The 19,489-nt window shown below is 41.3% G+C and overlaps 1 protein-coding gene across 1 annotated transcript in view; it reads right to left on the bottom strand.

Moving 5' to 3' along the window:
* Window positions 1-19,489, bottom strand: part of Vps13D (vacuolar protein sorting 13D) — a 772,012-nt gene that overhangs the window by 378,769 nt on the left and 373,754 nt on the right. The window lies entirely within an intron of this gene.

Genomic DNA, 19,489 nt, shown 5'->3' with positions numbered 1-19,489 from the left:
ATGATACTTGCTCACCTAAACTCAAATTTGCCATCTTTTTTAAAACTACACCTTCTCCTTCACCTCCTGTCACTTTATTTTGTTTATTTCCCAATCATTTGCATTCATTTCATGTAAGCACTACCCATACACTTCTCTTTTCTCTTTCACTAACAACTTTACTTCTTAATCCTAACACTTACTGCCCTGTTTCAACTGCAACACAAATCTCTTGTACATGCCAGTGTTTCTTCCATTGATATCTCCCATTTCTTACCCACACCCCTTGCTTCATGTGGTTTCACCTTTTACCAATTAAGACCCAATCTCTCCTCTAACGCACCTCTTTCCCAAATTCACTTGCTTTTATCGCCCCTCAAATCTCTACCCTTACCTCCAATAAATAATGGTCAGATATTCCACTCATTGCCCCTCTCAATGCATAAATATCCAAGTCTCTCTTTAACACACCAATCAATTAGAATATATTCCAATAATGCCCTCTTTCCATCTCTCCTATTCACCCATGTATACTTATGCATGTAGCTAAGGTCTCTTAATTCTCACACCATCTTAGATGCTGTGGCCAAATCTATGAAGCACAATTTAGTACTGGCCTTATGTACAACATGAATAGCTTGTTAAATATTTCCTAATTTACATACTTGAAAGCTATTCTGATATCTTTTTTTCATGATGAAGGCTACAGTCACAGACAGAAGTCCACATCAGGCCTAAACTGAAATATAGAGAGGTTTGTGAAAGGGAAAAATAAGAGGCAATTGAAAGTATCTACAAATTTTGGAGGAAGTGTGCTTGATCACAGTTACTGGGAAAGACAATTGGGGGTAGAGGGTTCCAAAGCTCTGAGATGTTGGGAAAGAGGTAGTTATCAAAATGGCCCACCCTTGAGTTGCCAACAGCCACACAATAATCATGTGATGCAGCAACTTGCCAAGTATTGTGTGGTCTAGCTAGTGCTGGATGCACAAAGGCAGCCGGCTCTTAGAAACAAAAACCAAAGTAATACCTACCGAAAAGGGAAAATTAGCCAATCGTGCAGAAAAGGGCAAGAGGATCAAATTTTGAAATTAGCCTGAGAGAGTTTATAAGTTGGACTGCTTTTGAATCAACTCTGTCAGATAAGAATGCAAAGCTAGAACCACCCCCAATGTGAGAACAGTACTCCATACAAGGGAAGATCAATTCTTTGTACAAATGGAACAACTGTTTGGAACAAAAGAAATTTCAACATCTAAGTAAGACACACATTTTCTTAGAGGCAAACTTAACTATTTCTGTAACACTGGGTTTCAAACACAGAGATGTTATGGTAATACTTAGTTTGTTCACTGAGTCAAAAGATGGAACTACAGAACCATAGAAAGAGAGAGGAAAGTTATTAGGAATTTTTGATAGAAATATGTGCAGAAACTGGGTGTTGAAAACATAAAACTTATATTTCAGTTACCTCACTGAGATATCCTGTCCAAGTCTGATTTTATAGAGGAAGTTGCGTTGAAATGAGATGTAGATCGAAAAAGAGAAGAGCAAAATTGAAGGATGTGGAGGAATGCAATGCTGAGTTGTCTGGTTATTTGTGGAAGAAACAAATTGTTGATGAAAAGGAAGATAAGTGTAGGAGACAGGACAGAGTCTTGAGGGAACATGCCATTGATGGAGAAAGGGAAAAAGACTGATCCATTAACAACCACAGAGACTGATCAGCCAGAGAAGAGCAAAGTGAAAATGGGAAGCCAATAAAGAGGGACTTAGAGATGAGACCCCAGTTCTACACCATGTCAAAGGCTTTGGATATATCAAGGGCATCTACTTAGGATTCCTAAAAATCTCCCTGGGATGATGACCATACATTAGTGAGATAGGAAAGAATGTCACCAGTGGATCTCACCTTTTGGAAGATATACTGATGATCAATGGGAAGGCTGTGAGATTCAAGATGTCTAAGGATATGGGAGTTTAGGGATTCAAAGACTTTGGATATGGTAGATGTCAAAACAACACGACAATAGCTGGAGGGGTTGGAACCATCATTCCTTTTAGGGATGGGATACATACCAATGCATGCTTCCAAGAAGGGAAAGTTCTGTTTTTTAAACAGAAATGGAACATACAAGAAAACACAGGTACAAGGTCAAAGCCTTGCTTTTGTACAGAGAGAGAAGCACTTTTTGATAATTTTCAAAAGAAATTATGGGAAAGGGCAAAGGATTTGTAACAGGAGAATCAGGAGGTGACAGAATGTTAGACATCCAAAGTAGAATTAGAGGAGAAACGGGAACCAAAGAGAGAGGGACTTAGAGATGAGACCCCAGTTCTACACCATGTCAAAGGCTTTGGATATATCAAGGGCATCTACTTAGGATTCCTAAAAATCTCCCTGGGATGATGACCATACATTAGTGAGATAGAAAAGAATGTCACCGGTGGATCTCACCTTTTGGAAGATATACTGATGATCAACGAGAAGGCTGTGAGATTCAAGATGTCTAAGGATATGGGAGTTTAGGGATTCAAAGACTTTGGATATGGTAGATGTCAAAACAACACGACAATAGTTGGAGGGGTTAGAACCGTCATTCCTCTTAGGGATGGGATATATACCAATGCATGCTTCCAAGAAGGGAAAGTTCTGTTTTTAAACAGAAATGGAACATACAAGAAAACACAGGTACAAGGTCAAAGCCTTGCTTTTGTACAGAGAGAGAAGCACTTTTTGATAATTTTCAAAAAAATTATGGGAAAGGGCAAAGGATTTGTAACAGGAGAATCAGGAGGTGACAGAATGTTAGACATCCAAAGTAGAATTAGAGGAGAAACAGGAACCAAAGAGAGTTGCTTTGTCTACGGGAGAGACAGCTATAATACCATAAAAACTGAAAAGTGAAGGACAGGTGGAACACCAAAAGTTATTAACAATGCCATTAGCTAACCAAGACCAAAAAAACAATAGTGGGTGACGAGGAGAGGTTATCACACTTCTTCTGAATGAAGTAATTCTTTGCCAAAATGGAGTTACACGAAAGAGAGGTTTTCCAAACCTGATATGTCAGATCCTTCGCCTGTATGGCCTCAAAACAGAAGCGAATGAACCATGGATTGGCAGAAGAAGTCATCTTGGAGGAAAGGGGACAAAAGCTTCCATTCCTGCAACTATAACCTCTGCAATGCATTTGGTGGAGGCACTAGCATCACCATAGAAGAGACAGTAATTTCCCCAAGTCAGAAGAGAATTTTTGTAAGTTTTTCAAGTCAGCTTTCTTGTGGTGCCAATATTTACATTTAGAAAAGAGTGCTGGAGAGAGAGGTGCCATTAAAATAGATACATTTGCGAGAGTATGGTCATGTGAACCAACTGAGTAAGGCTGTGGAAATACAGCATGAAGGATTAAAGGTGAAAAACAGATCCAGAATATTAGGAGAGTGGTCACAGTGGTCAGGAATATGGGTGGGGTGGGAGATAATTTGCTTTGGATCATTGTGAATGGAGAATATGAGGGCTTCAATCCCCCAACATCCATATGGGGGCCAGTCAATCAATTCCCTGTAGTGAACATTGAAATCCCCTTGGTAGAGGATTTCATCTTGTGAGATGCCATAATCTCATGGCCAAAGATGTGACAGCTGAAGAAAATACGAAATCTGAAGAATTAGGAGAGCAGTAGGTGAAACACAGGATGAGTGTGGTAGCTGGGAGGCACCTGAGCCAGATGACACCAAAGTTTGGGGATTCGAGGTCCTTGAGAAGTGGATTAAGTTTGTTGATATCAGAATAAACACCATAATACCTTTGAACCAGAATCATGAGTGAAGATTATGGTTGGATATGAAAAAGGGATTAGTATGAATATCATTAGACAACTGGGTCTGAGAGAGATGTTAGGAGAGGTACTAGGAAGATGATGTTTAACAGAAAAGAGGTTACTAGAGAGACCAAGAATGTTGCTATAGTAAATAGAAAAAAGGGGCAGGTTGTGATAAGGACTGGTACTACTACTGTCAGGGCCCTCCCTCTCATTGACAGTAAATTCAGGCGGGAAACCCAAAGATTCTTAGCAACTTATGATGCCAGGGACTTGGGGCCATAGGTCTGTTGGACTCCATCATGATTAAATTAAAAAACAACTGTGGTGACATATGACAACAGAACTTATATGAAGAATATGAGTGAGGTTTGAGTAGGTGTTTGGTGCATGTTAGATGATTGTAGGAATACCCTGGTAGTCCCATTTTGATGAGACAGAAAGTAAGACCAGCAATCTTAATGTGGAGACAGTTTGTCTCCTTTACTATTCTCCTAATATGAGACTCTGGTGACAAGTTAGGGCTATGTCCACTCCCAAGTCCTTCTCACACATAGAATCCTGAAGCTTATTTCCTACCAAGTAATAATCAAATTGAGGCTGTGTTGCACTGTGTCCCATCCTCATTACTCTGCAATTGATCAAGCTGAATTTCATCAACCACATTTCAGACTAACTTTGCAGTCTGTTTAGGCTCCTTTGTATAATGAAGCAATCCTCCTCACTTTTCACCAACATATTCAGGTAGGATTCCATACCTTCAGTTAAGTCAATAAGATCAAGAGGAGTAATGTGTGTATGTATCAATAAATAAATGGATATATAAAAAAATGGTTTATTTAAGTCTGGTGGCCATATGACTGAAAATATTCAATTCAGAAATTACAGAATTGGAGGGTCACAATTGTAATTAGTTAATTAACCACATAAAAGTTTGAGATCAAGATGGGGTTGGATACTTCTCTGCTTAGTATAAGCACAAAAGTGAGGTTTATCTGTATTGTACAGGATGTTTTACAGAGCAAATTCTTTGGTTTTATACTTTACGCATTTACAGGTGATCAACTGAACACTAAATGATGAAAAATTATAAACTGGTTGAGACATTATGTAATTATTGGGAACATTACATGATGAATATTTTCACTTTGGTTGCATTAGAGTAACTGAGTAGTCAACATTCACATAACTAAGGGAAAACTACACTATTTGCTTATTTGGAGCTTAGTGGAACAGAATGACTGAGGACATGGTTAAAGGAGAGGATGTATGATGACTGAGAATGTTCAACAGATGGGGCCCCACAAGTGTAAAACTCCCTCCCCATATAGTACAAAAAGATAACTGAAAATAAGTAATTAATTCTTCATGGACTGTTTATGGCATTCATAACAGTATGTATACAACTATTCTTGTATCTGTTTGTGTGACCATTGGTTGGTATAGGTGACTGTGGTGATAGACATCAGTCAATGGAGGATAGGGTAAGAACCATGCTAGTGCTGGTACCTGTCACTGTCGTGGTGTTTACAGTGGGCAATCGTATATCTAACTCTCTATACATTTAAGAAGATTCTCATTGAAAAGCTGATTCACTACTTCACTGGTGTGAGGGTCAAATTATAGGTCAGTTTCAAGGTGATTAGATTAGGCAACCACAGCTCCAACACACCCCTCTCAGGAAACAAACTCTTACTAGTTTACTGATAAAGTTATCTAATATACATCTCTTTCACAAAAGAATTCATCAGAAGTATATACTCTTATGCAAAGATAGTGGTTCCAGTCAGGCATAATCCAAGTATCCTGAGAGAGGGGAGGGGTTATATATGGACAGTACTTACAAGGAAGGAGTGCAAACAATAGGATATATATATAAGAGAAAGTGGAAGGAGGTAAAGAGGAAAGTGCAGGGTTGGAAAAGAGGACAAATAAGAATTGGGGTAAGCAAGTATCAGTAAACTTTAGGAAGAATAAGAATTTTTTGGGGGAAGGCAAATAACATGCAAAAAACGAGGGGTAAAATGAGAACATCAGGGAAGGGGACAAATGGAGAAGTGTTAACAAGTAATGATGAAGTGAGGAAGAGTTGGAATGAGTATTCTGAATGACTGCTGAATATGTCTGATGATAAAGTGGCAGATGTAGGGTGTCTGGATTGGGCTGGTATGCAAAGTGAGAATGTCATAGAAAGTGGATGGTGAAAAGAGAGGGGGTGATGATAGCCAGGCATAAGATAAAATGTGACTAGGTAACTGGAGTGCATGGTATTGCAGTTGAATTTCTGAAGAAAGGGGGTAACTGTGTTGTAGATTTGTTAGTTATGAGTTTCTGTGTATGTGTGTATCACGGTGAAAAGCCTGAAGATTAGCAAAATGCATGTGTAGTGCCAATGTACAAAGGTAGGAGGAATACATAGAGGTAAGGTTCAAACTACAAAGGAATAAGCTTGTTGAGAGTACCTGTTAAGTTGTATGGGAGAGTGGTGATTGAGAGGGTGAACGTAGGAACAGAGTATCGAGTGGGGAGGAAAAGTGTATTTCAGAAATGCTAGAGGATGTGTGGATCAGGTGTTTGCTATAAAAAATGTGAGTGAGAAATGCTTAAAGAAACAGAAGGATATGTATGTGGCATTTATGGATCTGGAGGTATTAAGGATATATAGTGTTGGTGGAAAGCTTTTAGAAGCTGTGAGAAGCTTTTATGAATGGTGTCAAGCATGGGTACAAGTGGGAAAAGAGGGGAGTGAGAGGTTCCTAGTAAAGATTGATCTGCAGCAGGGGTGTGTGATGTCTCCATGGCTGTTTGATTTGTTTATGGATGGGATGGGGAGAGAGATAAATGCAAGTCATGAGAGAAGGGCAAATATGCAATCTATGGGGAAGAATGGGCTCGGGAAGTGAATTGGTTGTTGTTTGCCAATGATACAGCACTGGTGCCACATTCAAGTGAGAAACTGCAGAAGCTGGTGACAGTATTTGGAGGAGTGTGTGAAATGAGGAAGTTGAGAGTAAATAAGAATAAAGGCAAGGTTATTAGGTTTTAGCAGGGTTGAGAATCAAATCAGTCTGGGTAAACATTTGGAGAAAATTTGGAGGAAGTGAAGCATTTTACATACCTAAGATTGGACATGGCAGGGAATGGAACCATGGAGGTGGAAGTGAGTCACAGGGCAGGTGAAGGGGTGAAAGTTTTGGAAGCACAGAAGAATAGGTAGAAAGAGAAAATGTTATCTGGGAGGGCAAAAATGGTCATGTTTGAGGGCATAGTAGTTCCAACATCTTTATGTGGATGCAAGGTATGGGCTAAAGATGATGTGCAGATGAGGTTGGAAGTGTTGGAAATGAGAACAATAGGTGGTATGAAGTGGTCTAGTTGAGTAAGAAATATAAGGGTAAGAGAGAGGTGTAGTAATAAAAAGAATTGGGGGGAGAGCTGAAAAGGGTGTGCTGGAATGGTCTGGACATATGAAAAGAATGAGAGGGGAGAGGTTAACAAAGAAATGGTGGGAAAAAGGTGTAGACCAAATTAGAGATGGAAGAATTGAGTGAAAACAATTTTGGGTGATTGGGGCCTGAACATGCATGAAAAAGAAAGGCATTTTTTTTGTGCACTACACATGAAGCCAGAGAATGTAAGCAAATGAATATGGTCTTTCTCCATATGTTCCTAACACTACCTTGTTAATGCGGGAAATGGCTACAAAAAAAAAATTTGCTCTAGTTTCCTGGTTAAGCCATCACATATTTCTCATTCATTTTCAGTATTTTCCAAGGCATTCTTGTTGAAGACTTAATTACCATGCTTCTTCCATACTGAGAGGCTTTAGGTTTTACTTAAACTTTATTTTATAACTTTGATTTGATACCATATGCAAATTATATCTTCTCTACTTTTTTTTTGGCTATATAGTTGCAGTTTTTTTAGCCTTTCATGGCAGTTCATATGTTCTAGCCACTAGGTTTTGCTTGTGAAGTGCTTATGAAATCTCTATCTATCTACAGTGAAACTTCTGTTGTCTGTAACTCGAGACAACAAAATGTTCAAACCAACATATTTTTTCATTTTCAATTGGCAACCTTCCAATATAAAAAAAGAAATGAAAAAATCAGAAAAATACATGAAAAATATTTCAAACTGCATGCACACCACACAATGATTAGTATACAGACCACCTAGTGTTTTGTGGTGCAGGTGGTTGTTTACCGGTACCATGTGCTCTCTGGCATGGTGTTTTGTGTTGGTCTTGCACATTTATGTATCATGTGCACGTTCAATAAATCCAGTGACAATGTCCCCTTAAGGCAACAACAGCAATTGCCTGAAAGTTTCTTGAAGCCATCTATGTCTCGCATGAAGTGAAAGAGGAACATCTTAAGCCACGAAAACAAGATGGAGTCATGCATGAGGCTGACTAAGAGCAAGTCCCACGCAGCACTTATGAAGGACTTCATCATCGGCATTACGAGTATTCATGACATCACCAAAGATGACTATTCACGACACCACCAAACAGCAGAAGATAGAGGCATTTAGGACAGCATATTCACTTACATATATTAGAATTTCTCTAAGAGAAAATATTTACAAATTGGTAAGAATATTTCAAAATATGTATACAGTAGAAAATGCATGAAAACTTCCGTGAGAGTTGGTGGGTGGAGTAAATGACAGTTCCTGAGTGAAGCTATCATGTTCCCGTCAACAGGTCAGTCTCAAAATTACAACCACTGTGTGCGGATCTGTGCTACCTATGCAATTTCAAGATACTGCTAATGTGAATTTCCTACAACCTACTGTGTTTGTGTTTGTAAAATGGCTTCCAAATATCCATCAATATCTTCTCCCACTCTAGAATCAGCAGTTAAACTGAATACTTCTATGACCTTAGAAATGAAGCTAGAAATCCTATGACATGCTGATGCTAATAAGGGAGTGTCACTCTGGTAGAAAGTAAGCTGGACCCTCTGTGAGGGGTAACAGGTGGAGTAAGTGTGGCCCTAGGTGGAGCACACCATGCTCATGTCAGAAGATCAGTCTCACAGTTAGCACAGCTGTGTGTGGACCTGTGCTACTTGTGCAATTTGGGTATATCTCTGCTACTGTGATTTTTCTGTTGGTTAATACGGCATCCAAACACTGAACATCTTCTACCCGATAACCAGCACTTAAACAGAAGAGAACCTCATTGACCTTAGAAACAAAACTAGAAATCTTACAATGTGTTGATTCTAATTAGGGAGCATCAGCACTTGGGTGTGCTTACCACCAGGGTGAATCTACAATCTGCAATATAAAGGAGAATGCAGAGAAAATTCAATGTGCTGTGGTACACTACTCCACACTATGCTAAGACAACCACAGGGGTTAGAAATTCACCTATGGAGAAGATGGAGAAAATGGTCTCATGATACACCGAGCATCATGAGATGAAGAAGAAAAGCATCCTTAGCAACATTCAGCTCAGGTCTAAAACTCTGAAGATTTATGCGAGTTTATGTAAAGAAAACAATGTAGCTAAGCCAGAGATGTTTCAAGCAGGTAAAGAAAGGCTAGAAAAGTTTCTTTAATGTCAGAAGCAACATAATGTGCAGGTAACTCGAAAATCTGCCCATGCTATAAGTGATTCTCTTTGTGTAAAGTTTTTGTAGAAAATAATCTTGCAGAAAAGTAAGGGATGGGCAATTTCTGAATTATCTATCAAAAATAAAATTCAAATAACTAGTATTTTTGTTATCCAAAATGGCCAAATTCAAATAACCAGTATTTTTGTTATCCAAAAGGGCCAATTTCCCCAAGCATTTCAGATAAAAGAAGTTGATTGTATTATTGCTATCATTTTTTACACTTGATCACTATTTCCCACTTAGCGGGTAGCACCAGGAAACAGATGAAGAACGACCCATCCACTCATACAAACATATATATATATTTATCATACCTTATTTTGCTCTGTCGTTGTCTCCCGCGTTAGCGAGGTAATGCAAGGAAAGAGACGAAAGAATGGCCCAATCCACCCACATACACGTACTTACATACACGTCCACACACGCAAATATTTATTTACTTTATTTTTTATTTATTTTACTTTGTCCCTGTCTCCCGCGTTGGCAAGGTAGCGCAAGGAAAAAGATGAAAGAATGGCCCATCCCACCCACATACATATGTATATACATACACGTCCACACATGCAAATATACATACCTATACATCTCAACGTATACATATATATATATATATATACACACACAGACATATACATATATACACATGTACATAATTCACACTCTCTGCATTTATTCATTCCCATCGCCACCACGCCACACATGAAATAACAACCCCCTCCCCCCTCATGTGTGCGAGGTAGTGCTAGGAAAAGACAACAAAGGCCCCATTCGTTCACACTCAGTCTCTAGCTGTCATGTAATAATGCACCGAAACCACAGCTCCCTTTCCACATCCAGGCCCCACACAACTTTACATGGTTTTCCCCAGACGCTTCACATGCCCTGCTTCAATCCATTGACAGCACATCGACCCCGGTATACCACATCGTTCCAATTCACTCTATTCCTTGCACGCCTATCACCCTCCTGCATGTTCAGGCCCCGATCACTCAAAATCTTTTTCACTCCATCTTTCCACCTCCAATTTGGTCTCCCATTTCTCCTCGTTCCCTCCACATCTGACACATATATCCTCTTAGTCAATCTTTCCTCACTCATTCTCTCCATGTGACCAAACCATTTCAAAACACCCTCTTCTGCTCTCTCAACCATGCTCTTTTTATTACCACACATCTCTCTTACCCTATTATTACTTACTCGATCAAACCACCTCACACCACATATTGTCCTCAAACATCTCATTTCCAGCACATCCACCCTCCTGCGCACAACTCTATCCATAGCCCATGCCTCGCAACCATACAACATTGTTGGAACCACTATTCCTTCAAACATACCCATTTTTGCTTTCCGAGATAATGTTCTCGACTTCCAAACATTCTTCAACGCTCCCAAAAATTTTTCCCCTCCCCCACCGTATGATTCACTTCCATGGTTCCATCCGCTGCCAGATCCACTCCCAGATATCTAAAACACTTCACTTCTTTCAGTTTTTCTCCATTCAAACTTACCTCCCAATTAACTTGACCCTCAACCCTACTGTACCTAATAACCTTGCTCTTATTCACATTTACTCTCAACTTTCATCTTTCACACACTTTACCAAACTCAGTCACCAGCTTCTGCATTTTCTCACATGAATCAGCCACCAGCGCTGTATCATCAGCGAACAACAACTGACTCACTTCCAAAGCTCTCTCATCCACAACAGACTGCATACTTGCCCCTCTTTCCAAAACTCTTGCATTCACCTCCCTAACAACCCCATCCACAAACAAATTAAACAACCATGGAGACATCACACACCGCTGCCACAAACCTACATTCACTGAGAACCAATCACTTTCCTCTCTTCCTACACGTACACATGCCTTACATCCTCCATAAAAACTTTTCACAGCTTCTAACAACTTGCCTCCCACACCACCAGCACTGTATCATCAGCAAACAACAACTGACTCACTTCCAAAGCTCTCTCATCCACAACAGACTGTATACTTGCCCCTCTTTCCAATACTCTTGCATTCACCTCCCTAACAACCCCATCCATAAACAAATTAAACAACCATGGAGACACCACACATCCCTGCCGCAAACCTACATTCACTGAGAACCAATCACTTTCCTCTCTTCCTACATGTACAAATGCCTTACGTCCTCCATAAAAACTTCTCACTTACCTCCTACACCACATATTCTTAATACCTTCCACAGAGCATCTCTATCAACTCTATCATATGCCTTCTCCAGATCCATAAATGCTACATTCAAATCCATTTGCTTTTCTAAGTATTTCTCACATACATTTTTCAAAGCAAACACCTGATCCACACATCCTCTACCACTTCTGAAACCACACTGCTCTTCCCCCGATCTGATGCTCTGTACATGCCTTCACCCTCTCAATCAATACCCTCCCATATAATTTACCAGGAATACTAAACAAACTTATACCTCTATAATTTGAGCACTCACCTTTGTCCCCTTTGCCTTTACACAATGGCACTATGCAAGCATTCAGCCAATCCTCAGGCACCTCACCATGAATCATACATACGTTACATAACCTTACCAACCAGACAACAACACAGTCACCCCCTTTTTTATGAATTACACTGCAATACCATAAAAACCCGCTGCCTTGCCGGCTTTCATCTTCCACCAAGCTTTTACTACCTTTTCTCTGTTTACCAAATCATTTTCCCTAACCCTCTCAATTTGCACACCACCTCGACCAAAACACCCTATATCTGCCCCTCTATCATCAAACACATTCAACAAAACTTCAAAATACTCACTCCACCTCCTTTTCACATCACCACTACTTGTTAGACCCCTTCACTGAAGTTCCCATTTGTTCCCTTGTCTTACGCACTTTATTTACCTCCTTCCAAAACATCTTTTTATTCTCCCTAAAATTTAATGATACTCTCTCACCCCAACTCTCATTTGCCCTCTTTTTCACCTCTTGCACCTTTCTCTTGACCTCCTGCCTCTTTCTTTTATACATCACCCACTCATTTGCATTATTTCCCTGCAAAAATCATCCAAATGCCTCTCTCTTCTCTTTCACTAATAATCTTACTTCTTCATCACACCACTCACTACCCTTTCTAACCAGCCCACCTCCCACTCTTCTCATGCCACAAGCATTTTTTGTGCAAGCCATCACTGCTTCCCTAAATGCATCCAATTCCTCCCCCACTCCCCTTACCTCCTTTGTTCTCACCTTTTTCCAATCTGTACTCAGTCTCTCCTGGTACTTCCTCACACAAGTCTCCTTCCCAGGCTCACTCACACTCACCACTCTCTCCACCCCAACATTCTCTCTTCTTTTCTGAAAACCCATGCAAATCTTCAGCTTAGTCTCCACAAGATAATGATCAGACATCCCTCCAGTTGTACCTCTCAGCACATTAACATCCAAAAGTCTCTCTTTTGCGCGCCTATCAATTAAAACGTAATCCAATAACGCTCTGTGGCCATCTTTCCTACTTACATACGCATACTTATGTATATCTCACTTTTTAAACCAGGTATTCCCAATCACCAGTCCTTTTTCAGCACATTAATCTACAAGCTCTTCACCATTTCCAATTACAACACTGAACACCCCATGTATACCAATTATTCCCTCAACTGCCACATTACTCACCTTTGCATTCAAATCACCCATCACTATAACCCGGTCTCGTGCATCAAAACCACTAACACGCTCATTCAGCTGCTCCCAAAACATTTGCCTCTCATGATCTTTCTTCTCATGCCCAGGTGCATATGCACCAATAATCACCCATCTCTCTCCATCAACTTTCAGTTTTACCCATATCAATCTAGAGTTTACTTTCTTACACTTTATCACATACTCCCACCACTCCTGTTTCAGGAGCAGTGCTACTCCTTCCCTTGCTCTTGTCCTCTCACTAACCCCTGACTTTACTCCCAAGACATTCCCAAACCACTCTTCTCCTTTACCCTTGAGCTTCGTTTCACTCAGAGCCAAAACATCCAGGTTCCTTTCCTCAAATATACTACCTATCTCTCTTTTTTCTCATCTCGGTTACATCCACACACATTTAGACACCCCAGTCTGAGCCTTCGAGGAGATTGAGCACTCCTCGCGTGACTCCTTCTTCTGTTTCCCCTTTTAGAAAGTTAAAATACAAGGAGGGGAGGGTTTCTAGCCCTCCGCTCCCGTCCCCTTTAGTTGCCTTCTACGACACGTGAGGAATGTGTGGGAAGTATTCTTTCTCCCCTGTCCCCAGGGATATATATATATATATATATATATATATATATATATATATATATATATATATATATATATATATACTTCCCACGTATTCCTCGCGTGTCGTAGAAAGCGACTAGAGGGGACGGGAGCGGGGGGCCAGAAATCCTCCCCTCCTTGTATTAACTTTCTAAAATGGGAAACAGAAGAAGGAGTCACGCGGGGAGTGCTCATCCTCCTCGAAGGCTCAGAGTGGGGTGCCTAAATGTGTGTGGATGTAACCAAGATGTGAAAAAAGGAGAGATAGGTAGTATGTTTGAGGAAAGGAACCTGGATGTTTTGGCTCTGAGTGAAACGAAGCTCAAGGGTAAAGGGGAAGAGTGGTTTGGGAATGTCTGGGGAGTAAAGTCAGGGGTTAGTGAGAGGACAAGAGCAAGGGAAGGAGTAGCAATACTCCTGAAACAGGAGTTGTGGGAGTATGTGATAGAATGTAAGAAAGTAAATTCTCGATTAATATGGGTAAAACTGAATGTTGATGGAGAGAGGTGGGTGATTATTGGTGCATATGCACCCGGGCATGAGAAGAAAGATCATGAGAGGCAAGTGTTTTGGGAGCAGCTGAATGAGTGTGTTAGTGGTTTTGATGCACGAGACCGGGTTATAGTGATGGGTGATTTGAATGCAAAGGTGAGTAATGTGGCAGTTGAGGGAATAATTGGTATACATGGGGTGTTCAGTGTTGTAAATGGAAATGGTGAAGAGCTTGTAGATTTATGTGCTGGAAAAGGACTGATGATTGGGAATACCTGATTTAAAAAGCGAGATATACATAGGTATACTTATGTAAGTAGGAGAGATGGCCAGAGAGCGTTATTGGATTACGTGTTAATTGACAGGCGTGCGAAACAAAGACTTTTGGATGTTAATGTGCTGAGAGGTGCAACTGGAGGGATGTCTGATCATTATCTTGTGGAGGCTAAGATGAAGATTTGTATGGGTTTTCAGAAAAGAAGAGTGAATGTTGGGGTGAAGAGGGTGGTGAGAGTAACTGAGCTTGGGAAGGAGACCTGTGTGAGGAAGTACCAGGAGAGACTGAGTACAGAATGGAAAAAGGTGAGAACAATGAAAGTAAGGGGAGTGGGGGAGGAATGGGATGTATTTAGGGAATCAGTGATGGATTGCGCAAAAGATGCTTGTGGCATGAGAAGAGTGGGAGGTGGGTTGATTAGAAAGGGTAGTGAGTGGTGGGATGAAGAAGTAAGAGTATTAGTGAAGGAGAAGAGAGAGGCATTTGGACGATTTTTGCAGGGAAAAAATGCAATTGAGTGGGAGATGTATACAAGAAAGAGAAAGGAGGTCAAGAGAAATGTGCAAGAGGTGAAAAAAAGGGCAAATGAGAGTTGGGGTGAGAGAATATCATTAAATTTTAGGGAGAATAAAAAGATGTTCTGGAAGGAGGTAAATAAAGTGTGTAAGACAAGGGAGCAAATGGGAACTTCAGTGAAGGGCGCAAATGGGGAGGTGATAACAAGTAGTGGTGATGTGAGAAGGAGATGGAGTGAGTATTTTGAAGGTTTGTTGAATGTGTTTGATGATAGAGTGGCAGATATAGGGTGTTTTGTTCGAGGTGGTGTGCAAAGTGAGAGGGTTAGGGAAAATGATTTGGTAAACAGAGAAGAGGTAGTGAAAGCTTTGCGGAAGATGAAAGCCGGCAAGGCAGCAGGTTTGGATGGTATTGCAGTGGAATTTATTAAAAAAGGGGGTGACTGTATTGTTGACTGGTTGGTAAGGTTATTTAATGTATGTATGACTCATGGTGAGGTGCCTGAGGATTGGCGGAATGCGTGCATAGTGCCATTGTACAAAGGCAAAGGGGATAAGAGTGAGTGCTCAAATTACAGAGGTATAAGTTTGTTGAGTATTCCTGGTAAATTATATGGGAGGGTATTGATTGAGAGGGTGAAGGCATGTACAGAGCATCAGATTGGGGAAGAGCAGTGTGGTTTCAGAAGTGGTAGAGGATGTTTGGATCAGGTGTTTGCTTTGAAGAATGTATGTGAGAAATACTTAGAAAAGCAAATGGATTTGTATGTAGCATTTATGGATCTGGAGAAGGCATATTATAGAGTTGATAGAGATGCTCTGTGGAAGGTATTAAGAATATATGGTGTGGGAGGAAAGTTGTTAGAAGCAGTGAAAAGTTTTTATCGAGGATGTAAGGCATGTGTATCTGTAGGAAGAGAGGAAAGTGATTGGTTCTCAGTGAATGTAGGTTTGCGGCAGGGGTGTGTGATGTCTCCATGGTTGTTTAATTTGTTTATGGATGGGGTTGTTAGGGAGGTAAATGCAAGAGTTTTGGAAAGAGGGGCAAGTATGAAGTCTGCTGGGGATGAGAGAGCTTGGGAAGTGAGTCAGTTGTTGTTCGCTGATGATACAGCGCTGGTGGCTGATTCATGTGAGAAACTGCAGAAGATGGTGACTGAGTTTGGTAAAGTGTGTGGAAGAAGAAAGTTAAGAGTAAATGTGAATAAGAGCAAGGTTATTAGGTACAGTAGGGTTGAGGGTCAAGTCAATTGGGAGGTGAGTTTGAATGGAGAAAAACTGGAGGAAGTGAAGTGTTTTAGATATCTGGGAGTGGATCTGGCAGCGGATGGAACCATGGAAGCGGAAGTGGATCATAGGGTGGGGGAGGGGGCGAAAATTCTGGGATCCTTGAAGAATGTGTGGAAGTCGAGAACATTATCTCGGAAAGCAAAAATGGGTATGTTTGAAGGAATAGTGGTTCCAACAATGTTGCATGGTTGCGAGGCGTGGGCTATGGATAGAGTTGTGCGCAGGAGGATGGATGTGCTGGAAATGAGATGTTTGAGGACAATGTGTGGTGTGAGGTGGTTTGATCGAGTGAGTAACGTAAGGGTAAGAGAGATGTGTGGAAATAAAAAGAGCGTGGTTGAGAGAGCAGAAGAGGGTGTTTTGAAGTGGTTTGGGCACATGGAGAGAATGAGTGAGGAAAGATTGACCAAGAGGATATATGTGTCGGAGGTGGAGGGAACGAGGAGAAGAGGGAGACCAAATTGGAGGTGGAAAGATGGAGTGAAAAAGATTTTGTGTGATCGGGGCCTGAACATGCAGGAGGGTGAAAGGAGGGCAAGGAATAGAGTGAATTGGAGCGATGTGGTATACCGGGGTTGACGTGCTGTCAGTGGATTGAATCAAGGCATGTGAAGCGTCTGGGGTAAACCATGGAAAGCTGTGTAGGTATGTATATTTGCATGTGTGGACGTATGTATATACATGTGTATGGGGGTGGGTTGGGCCACTTCTTTCGTCTGTTTCCTTGCGCTACCTCGCAAACGCGGGAGACAGCGACAAAGCAAAAAAAAAAAAAAATATATATGTAAGGGTAACAGAGATATGTGGAAATAAAAAGAGTGTGGTTGAGAGAGCAGAAGAGGGTATTTTGAAATGGTTTGGTCACATGGAGAGAATGAGTGAGAAAAGATTGACCAAGAAGATATATGTGTCAGAGGTGGAGGGAACGAGGAGAAGTGGGAGACCAAATTGGAGGTGCAAAGATGGAGTGAAGAAGATTTTGAGTGATCCGGGCCTGAACATGCAGGAGGGTGAAAGGCGTGCAAGGAATAGAGTGAAATGGAACGATGTGGTATACCGGGGTCGACGTGCTGTCAATGGATTGAACCAGGGCAAGTGAAGCGTCTGGGGTAAACCATGGAAAGTTCTGTGGGGCCTGGATGTGGAAAGGGAGCTGTGGTTTTGGTGCATTATTACATGACAGCTAGACACTGAGTGTGAATGAATGGGGCCTTTGTTGTCTTTTCCTAGCACTACCTCGCACACATGAGGGTGGAGGGGGTTGTTATTCCATGTGTGGCGGGGTGGCGATGGGAATAAGTAAAGGTAGACAGTATGAATTATTTTTTTTATTTTTTTTTTGCTTTGTCGCTGTCTCCCGCGTTTGCGAGGTAGCGCAAGGAAACAGACGAAAGAAATGGCCCAACCCACCCCCATACACATGTATATACATACACGTCCACACACGGAAATATACATACCGACACAGTTTTCCATGGTTTACCCCAGACGCTTCACATGCCCTGATTCAATCCACTGACACACGTCAACCCCGGTATACCACATCGATCCAATTCACTCTATTCCTTGCCCTCCATTCATCCTCCTGCATGTTCAGGCCCCGATCACTCAAAATCTTTTTCACTCCATCTTTCCACCTCCAATTTGGTCTCCCACTTCTCCTCGTTCCCTCCACCTCCGACACATATATCCTCTTGGTCAATCTCTCCTCACTCATTCTCTCCATGTGCCCAAACCATTTCAAAACACCCTCTTCTGCTCTCTCAACCACGCTCTTTTTATTTCCACACATCTCTCTTACCCTTACGTTACTTACTCGATCAAACCACCTCACACCACACATTGTCCTCAAACATCTCATTTCCAGCACATCCACCCTCCTCCGTACAACTCTATCCATAGCCCACGCCTCGCAACCATACAAAATTGTTGGAACCACTATTCCTTCAAACATACCCATTTTTGATTTCCGAGATAATGTTCTCGACTTCCACACATTCTTCAAGGCTCCCAGGATTTTCGCCCCCTCCCCCACCCTATGATCCACTTCCGCTTCTATGGTTCCATCCGCTGCCAGATCCACTCCCAGATATCTAAAACACTTCACTTCCTCCAGTTTTTCTCCATTCAAACTTACCTCCCAATTGACTTGACCCTCAACCCTACTGTACCTAATAACCTTGCTCTTATTCACATTTACTCTTAACTTTCTTCTTTCACACACTTTACCAAACTCAGTCACCACCTTCTTCAGTTTCTCACATGAATCAGCCACCAGCGCTGTATCATCAGCGAACAACAACTGACTCACTTCCCAAGCTCTCTCATCCACAACAGACTTCATACTTGCCCCTCTTTCCAAAACTCTTGCATTCACCTCCCTAACAACCCCATCCGTAAACAAATTAAACAACCATGGAGACATCACACACCCCTGCCGCAAACCTACATTCACTGAGAACCAATCACTTTCCTCTCTTCCTACACGTACACATGCCTTACATCCTCGAGAAAAACTTTTCACTGCTTCTAACAACTTGTCCCCCACACCATATATTCTTAATACCTTCCACAGAGCATCTCTATCAACTTTATCATATGCCTTCTCCAGATCCATAAATGCTACATACAAATCCATTTGCTTTTCTAAGTATTTCTCACATACATTCTTCAAAGCAAACACCTGATCCACACATCCTCTACCACTTCTGAAACCACACTGCTCTTCCCCAATCTGATGCTCTGTACATGCCTTCACCCTCTCAATCAATACCCTCCCATATAATTTACCAGGAATACTCAACAAACTTATACCTCTGAAATTTGAGCACTCACTCTTATCCCCTTTGCCTTTGTACAATGGCACTATGCATGCATTCTGCCAATCCTCAGGCACCTCACCATGAGTCATACATACATTAAATAACCTTACCAACCAGTCAATAATACAGTCACCCCCTTTTTTAATAAATTCCACTGCAATACCATCCAAACCTGCTGCCTTGCTGGCTTTCATCTTCCGCAAAGCTTTTACTACCTCTTCTCTGTTTACCAAATCATTTTCCCTAACCCTCTCACTTTGCACACCACCTCGACCAAAACACCCTATATCTGCCACTCTATCATCAAACACATTCAACAAACCTTCAAAATACTCACTCCATCTCTTTCTCACATCACCACTACTTGTTATCACCTCCCCATTTGCGCCCTTC

This window comes from Panulirus ornatus, chromosome 16, assembly GCF_036320965.1.
Source record: "Panulirus ornatus isolate Po-2019 chromosome 16, ASM3632096v1, whole genome shotgun sequence".
NCBI classification, from domain to species: Eukaryota; Metazoa; Arthropoda; class Malacostraca; order Decapoda; family Palinuridae; genus Panulirus; species Panulirus ornatus.
Note: the sequence above shows the minus strand (reverse complement) of the source record. Positions and strands in the feature narration are given on the sequence as shown.